This window comes from Anolis sagrei, chromosome Y (assembly GCF_037176765.1).
Source record: "Anolis sagrei isolate rAnoSag1 chromosome Y, rAnoSag1.mat, whole genome shotgun sequence".
In the NCBI taxonomy this organism is placed as follows: Eukaryota; Metazoa; Chordata; class Lepidosauria; order Squamata; family Dactyloidae; genus Anolis; species Anolis sagrei.
In genome coordinates, this window is record NC_090035.1 from 34,256,596 (window position 1) to 34,264,534 (window position 7,939).

Below are 7,939 nucleotides of genomic sequence, written 5' to 3' on the forward strand. Positions count from 1 at the left end.
AGATGGGAAGGAAGGAAGGAGGGAAAGAAGGAGAGATAGAGGGAAGGTTGGCTACAGCAAATAAAAAGTGAAAGAAGGAAGGAAACATGGAGGGAAGAAAGGAGGCAAAGGAAGAAAGGGGGAGGGAATGAGGGAAAGAGAGAAGGATGAAACCAAGGAGCGAAAGAAGGAAAGAAAGAGGTAGAGAAGGAAGAAAGGAGAGAAAGGGGGAGAAAAAGGGGGAAGGAATAGGTAGGTACCTCTCTATACTCCAGATAACTACCTCCACTTTGAAAAGATTTACTATAGGCCACAGCAACACATGGCAGAGCACAGCTAGTTATTATTAAACTTTATTTGTACCCCGCTAGCATCTCCCGAAGGACTCGATGCAGGTTACAAAGGCAAAGGCCTCAACACAACAACAGCAAACAATAACAATACAATGCAAAGCAAATTAAAAGCATAAGCAATAACAAAACATTACACTATTACGCAATAAAAACCAGGGCCAGGCCAGTGATGGGTACAGGTTAAAAAGTGCTGGGTGGGACAGGTGGTATGTTGGAATTCTGGGCAAGTGCAATGTGCAGAGAGTCTTAAACTCTAATAAAGTGCTTCTGGGACATAGTGCTGGGAGGGGGGGGGGGGTTATCCTATTCTGGAAAGGCACATCGGAATAGCCAAGTCTTCAAGTTCTTCCTAAAGACTGCCAACGTGGTTGCTAGTCTAATGTCTTTGGGGAGGGTGTTCCAGAGTCAGGGGGCAGCCACAGAGAAGGCCTGTCCCTCGTCCCCACCAAATGCGCCTGCGATACAGGTGGGATCGTGAGCAGGGCCTCTCCGGATGAACGAAGGGAGCGTGTGGGTTCACAAACGGAGGTGTGGTCACGCAGGTAGGCAGGTCCCAAACCATTTAGGGCTTTGTAGGTAAGCACCTGCACCTTGAATTGGATTTGGAAGGTAAACGGCAGCCAACAGAGCTCCTTATACAGGAGGATTGACCTCTCTCTGTTAGGAGCGCCAGTTAACATCCTGGCCGCCCCCCGTTGGACCAGTTGGAATTTCTGAGCTGTTTTCAAGGGCAGCCCCACATAGAGCGCATTACAGTAATCCAATCTAGAGGTGACCAAGGCATGGACCACCCCAGCCAAATCAACATTTGCGAGGTACGGTCGCAGCTGGCGCACAAGCTTTAGCTGTGCAAAAGCCCTTCCGGACACCGCTGACGCCTGAGCCTCAAGCGTAAGTGATGAATCCAAGAGGACTCCCAAGCTGCAGACCTGTGACTTCAGGGGGGAGTGTAACCCCGTCCAACACAGGTTGCCATCCTATACCCCGATTCGGTTTACGATTGACCAGGAGGATGTCTGTCTTGTTGGGATTGATCTTCAGCTTGTTCTTCCTCATCCAGATAGCCACAGCAGCCAGGCACTCGTCCAGCACTCGAGGGGCCTCCTTGGAATTAGGTGGAAATGAGTAGTAGAGTTGTGTATCATCTGCGTAGAGATGGTACCTAACTCCAAAACTCCGGATGACCTCTCCCAGCGGTTTCATGTAGATGTTAAAAAGCATAGGAGATAAAATAGAGCCTTGCGGGACCCCACAGGTCAAAGGCCAAGGGTCCGAGCAGGCATCTCCCAGCTTCACCATCTGGGATCGACCGTCCAAGAAGGACCAAAGCCACGACAAAACCGTGCCCCCGAGACCCATCCCAGGGAGTCGTCCCAGAAGAATACCATGATCAATGGTATCAAAAGACGCTGAGATGTCCAAGATACCCAACAGAGTCACACACCCCCTGTCCAGCTCTCTACGGAGGTCATCCATCAAGGTGACCAAGGCAGTCTCGGGGCTGTGGCCAGGCCTGAAACCAGACTGTGACTGATCTAAGTAGTTGTTGTCATCTAGAAAACCCTGGAGCTGGGAGGCGTCCACCCACTCCAGCACCTTGCCCAAGAAAGGGAGGTTGGAGATTGGTCTGAAGTTGTTCAGCACCGTGGAGTCAAGGGAAACCTTTTTAAGAAGTGAACGAACCACCACTTGTTTCAATTGAGATAGAAAACCCCCCTGCTCCAGTGATGCAATAATTATCAACACAAAACAATCTACCAACCCCCCCCCCCCCCAGCCGATTTAATTAGCCAAGACAGGCAAGGGTCTAGAGCCGACATGGTCGCCGTCACAGCACCAAGGACCTCCTCCACGGTCTCAGGAAGAACAAGCCTAAAACAATCCCACAAAGTTAGACAAGCAATCACCTCAATCACCTCCCCTGGAACTGTAGTGAAATTGGAGTCCACCTCAAGTCATATCTGAGCAACTTTGTCTGCAAAATGGTGTGTGAACTTGCGACACCGAGTTGCTGGGTCATCAAAAATCTCCACCACCGGTGGATGAAGGAGTTCCCTGACAACCCGAAACAACTCCAACGATCTATTTGCTGCAGACACTATACGGGTAGTCGTGAAAGACTCCCTGGCTACTCGTATAGCCACGGTATAAGCCTTAAGAGAGGCTTTAGCCCGTGCTTGGTCAGACACGTCTCGAGATTTCCTCTATTTGCACTCTAGCCCCCTTCTCATGTGTTTCATCATGGTCAACTCCTCGGTGAACCAGGGAGATGGCGTGTCTCAACGCATCGAGATGGGGCGTTTGGGAGCGATCGTATCTATCGCCCTGGTCATCTCCCTGTTATAGAGATCAACCAAGGCGTCGACAGGATTGCCAGGCTCCATGACAGGAAAATCCCCAAGATTCCTCAGGAAACCATCCGGATCATCAGTCTCCTGGAGTGGACCATCTTAATTTGTCCTCCACTCCTGCAGAGGTTAAGGGTCGCAGAAAGCCTAAAACTGATCAGATAGTGATCAGACCATGACAAAGGATGTTTTGTTCTTCCACTCTGATAATTTTGTTGTCCGCCACAAAAACTAGGTCGAGTGTATGTCCAGCCTGATGGGTGGGTCCAGATATAAATTGTGAGAGTCCCATGGTCGTCATGGCGGCCATGAAGTCCTGAGCTGCTCCAGTCAAAGGGGTGTCAGCATGGATGTTAAAATCTCCCAACACCACCAGGCACTGGGAGGCCAAGGCCGAATTGGAGACCACTTCTGCTAACTCAGGCAGGGAAACTGCCCGAGTCGCGGGGCAGGCAGTACACCAGCAGAAACCCCAAGCTGTCATGGTTTCCCACCCTCAGGTGGACACACTCGAACCCAGGTGATTGCAGAACCGAGCATCTGACCATGACGATGGATTGCCAATAGACTACTGCAATCCCACCTCCCCGCCCCTCCCCCCCCCCCCCCCCCCGGCCTGGCCTGCTGATGCACTCCAAAATCTGGTAGGCACAGCTGAGTTAGATTTACTCCCATCAGCTCATCCAGCCAGGTCTCGGTGATGCAAGCCAGATCCGCCCTCTCATCCAGGATCAAGTCCTGAATGGCAGCAGTCTTTCCATTGACAGATCTGGCATTAATCAGCAGAACTTTAAGACCATGGGGTCTGTCATGGAGCCTACCACTTCCTACCTTCCCCAGGGTCGCAAGAACTCTGTTGCACTTCTCCCTGGGACGTTGGTGACCAGCAAATCTCCTCCCCCACACAATCTGGATGGTGCCCCCCCCTCCGAGACCTCCTCCCTCTCTACGTAGTTGGAATCTGTGGCTAGTCAACTTTCTGAGAAAGTAAGGCTAGAGTATAATTTCCCTTGGATCTCATGTAGGGACGCTTCCGATGTCAAGCTGGAAAGAGAGGCATCAAGGGAACTGAGAGGGCTGAAAAGAGGGAGTGTTCTGAGTTTACCCCTGGGTTTTGTATTTTAAAAAATGGGTGTGCAAACTTCTTGTGCTTCCTTGCTTCTGGCACCTGTAAGGATTATTCCAGTTGAAAAGAAAAATCATCACATTGTTATGTGATTTCAGCAGGCCTGTAGCGAGCGGGGTGGGGGGTGGGTGGGTTAGGGGTTCAACCCCCCCAAAATGTTTCAGATTTTTTAAAAAAACCTGGTTTACTCATGAATTTTAACTGGTTAACCAAATACCCATGCTAAGTCTATGAGATGCAAAAAAGAGTCTCTCCAGAACTGTAAGCACTATCTCAAGCAAATATTGACAATTTATTCACACTGTCATTACTTGCAGCAATAGCTGTTGTAGTGAAGCAACCAAGTTGGGTGTGTGTGTGTTGAATGCTCTCATTAAGGAGGCCAGACTTGGTGGAAGTGGTTGACAGGGGCGGAGCTGCAGGCTATTGAAGGCTGCTCTGCCCCCTGCGGTGCTCTTTGCTTCAGCGTGAGCTAGGAGGCAGGTTTCAACACACACACACACCACGAAATTTTCAACACTCCCCCCCCCCAAAAAAATTCAATCCCTCCTGAATTTTTTTTTCTGGCTATGGCCCTGGATTTCAACTCCCCTAAATTGTGCGGTTCAAAGGTCTAGAGTGCTAAGCAGTCAGAAGGTCGAAAGAAGTACAAATGGTTTTGAAGACAAGGCTAAGGTCTTTATTCTCAAAGAGGATATCGGTAGTAGAGCTAAAAGTACTGACACAAAGCATTGGAAAATACAGAACATTTTATTGCAGCTATTCAAAATACTTGCACCAATCTGATTGGTTGAAAAGTGGCTCAGTTAAGTTCTGGCCTCCCATTGGCTGAGATTTCCCTCTCATGTCATAGCTGGTAGGTGTTCTCCTATGGCAGGAAAAATAACCAGCAGTCATTGATTGGTTCAAAGTTTCCGACGTCAAGAGGGATGTGAACCCCAGGAATATGGAGTGGCAACATGTAAATGAATCTTTGACTTAATAGTCTAGTCTGGGTATACACAATGGAAAGCATCCTGTGTACACAGTGATTTTTTTTACAAATGTTAAATAGCTCAATGGTCAGTTTGCCCAAAACCTATGTGTTGAACCTCATAAACGCGTACCTCCAAATTTGTCAATGAAAGCAGGACATTCATGAATGAACCCATGGGATTTATGAATGAAGGCAAGGGATATGAGAAGTGGACACAAGAAGTCCATGAATGGAGTGGGAAATCCATGAATGGCTTACATATGCATAAAAATTTCATCAATATGGGGCTGGGAGCTCTGACATTTTCTCTTGAGCTCCCCCCAAGTGTCCCATGTCATTGTAAAAAGAACTATATTAATTTGGAGCACTTTTTCCTAGAGCCCAAGGTTTGATGAAGCAACATTTCAATGAATTTCATGGAAGATTACATTTTGGGCAATTAGAAATGAACATGTGGCTGGCTATATAATTCCTATTGTTGGGTGTGCGTGTGTGTGTCTAATTTCTCAGTAACAACATCATAATAATAACATAATAACACTTTATTTATATTCCGCCCTATCTCTCCAAGGGGACTCGGTGGATCACATTACACATACACGACAAACATTTAATGCCGTTTTGGATAGACAGGAAAGAGACAGAAAGAACAAAAAGGAGGTATGTTGTGTCCAGCCTTTTGGCGCCTTGGAGGTTGAGCTTGAATCCAGCCACAGGGGGATGCTGATGCTCCATTCTCTATGACGAAGAGCTATAAGGACTTCCTCCTTCCTTTAGGTCACTGGGCGTTTTCTGATCTTTTTCTTTACGGTGTTGTGAAATACCTCCCTTTTCTTTTTTAGTGGTACCTAATTTCTCAACTTACAGCTCAAGCCGTTTTCAAACTGCTTAGGTCAACAATAAGCTGAGCTGACAGTTGGGAGCTCATGCTTACTCGGGGCTTCGAATTGGCAACTTCTCGGTTGGTAGATCTTATTTATAATTGCTGCTGTTTTATCATTTGTGCAAAAGCCCAGCCCCGCTTGAGTGTCATTTACATGATTGCAGATCCCTCACCCCTCCATTTTAGGACATTTACACATTTCAATTTCAACATCAAGCTACACAGCCTCAACTAGATTTTGCTTCTCTTGCCTGATAAAATGATTTTCCGTGAGTTGGTTGATAAACAGGATTTTTAAGGATCAAAATGACTACCCCTACTTGTTGGTTAACAGAACCCCTGAGAAATATAGCAGACAGGCCATAATTATTGTGATTCTCCCTACAAGCATGCTTGATACAAAGAGTACGGTAATTACTTTATTTATAAAACTCTTGAGTCTAATATTTATATTATATTCAATTAGCCTAAGTGCAGCCCTCAATTGACTAATTTTTTTGTAAATTGAAACAAGTTGTAAAAATGGCCAGGAACAAAGCCCCAGGCAATGAGCAGCCCTAATGCCACAGGAAATTGAAATAGTGTTTGCAAGCATCGAGATTGTAACTGAAGGCTGCAAAAGAAAAGTTGAGAGTTGGTGACTTATGGCAGCTGAATTTGGTTCAAGAAAGACGTGGGCAGGACAAGGTTCTTGGTTCTTTGTTTACGTGTGTTGCTAGTTATGAAACTTAGATTTTTCTTTTAAAGAATGTAGTATTTTTCTCCTGTGAGTTGTTGCTAATCATTGTGTACAGATTATTCACGAAAGAGGAATATACCAAAGAGAAAGAAGCACTGATTTAACCCCAAAGAATTTAAACCGTTCCATTTTGACTTCAGCTGTGGAGAACTTATGAGAAGGCTTGACCATAAATAAGATGCTGAATCAAGCAACCAAAACAGGATAATAATGGCAGGTGAAGGAAGAAATAAGAAGTGGAAGCAAGAGCATATAGCTACATTGAGAACTCATGTTCTAGATGGCTTCCCTAAGCTGGTAATCCCATGTGTTTGAATATGACTTAGAACATCTCCCTAGCTATAGTCCATGGTCATAAAACCTGAGATGAATTGAAAACATCAGGAGGCACTGGATTAGGACGGGGATTCTGTAATTCTTGATTTTCTCCAGCTTTGCCAACCTTCTGGGTGGATAAAGTACACCCACCCGGATGTAGTTTTGCCACCCAGCTCAACCGGTTGACCAATAGCAGGTAGTTTAGTGAGAACAGAATTAATAGCTTTTGAGTCTTGGAGGAATTCATTCTTTATTAAGGTAGCTCATGAAGACCTCCTATGCTTTTCAGTGCATTGCATGGTATGTTCTCCAGTGTATACACTCTGTTTACATAGGATGTTACACTCAGACATGTGAATCTATGCTAATATCCTAAATAGATGGAAGGCACTTCCTGAACACAGTGTTGTGCAAGCCTAAGGATTAACAACTTGTGCTGGAAGCTTTTCTTGGATACGAATTCCACTTATCAATTCCACAAAATAACATGCTGACCTTGTATGCATATATAAAACATTGGGGAAAACAGGCTGGAACCAACATATTTGAAAACTTACCTTGCTCCATATGATCATGCCTTGAGTTGGCAACCTTCAGCAGAAGCCTGGTATTTCCTATCAATTCAAAGTGCTAGGCTTGTGGGTAAAGGAGACTGGACTTTCTGAATAGCACCTTTATGGAAATTCATCGTTGAGCTCCCAATGGTCAGTCAAAATTGTTTTATCCGTCAGGTCTATAGCTAGAAGTTGTATTTTTATCTATTCTTATTTTTCAAACAAAAATCTTGCACACATGCATGCCTCTGTTAACAAAGCAGCTCCTTTGTTAAATATTTGTAAAAGGAGACCCAAGCTCTAGCGCTTTCTTCCTTGTCCTCTGTCCAGTTGGAGATTTTTTTTAGCTGCATCAGCATTGGGGGAAGATAGTGAGGGAAAATGGGAGAAACAGATATTCTTGGTGATAGGCTGCAGAAGCATGTCTGCAGAAAACAATTTAATGAAGCTTGAGCTAAGAATAGGATTCTACTCTAATTAATCCTTCTGTAGCTCTCTGTGTATGTCTGTCTACAACAAGGAAGTTTACCAGCAGTTACCTCCAGTATCCTTTATTGTGTACCAAAGTACAGAGAAAAAGGAGGAGCCAATTAGTAGCTGGCCTCATTGGCTATCTCACGAATGTTTTAAAAACAATAGATCTAAGATTGGCCACTGAAATGG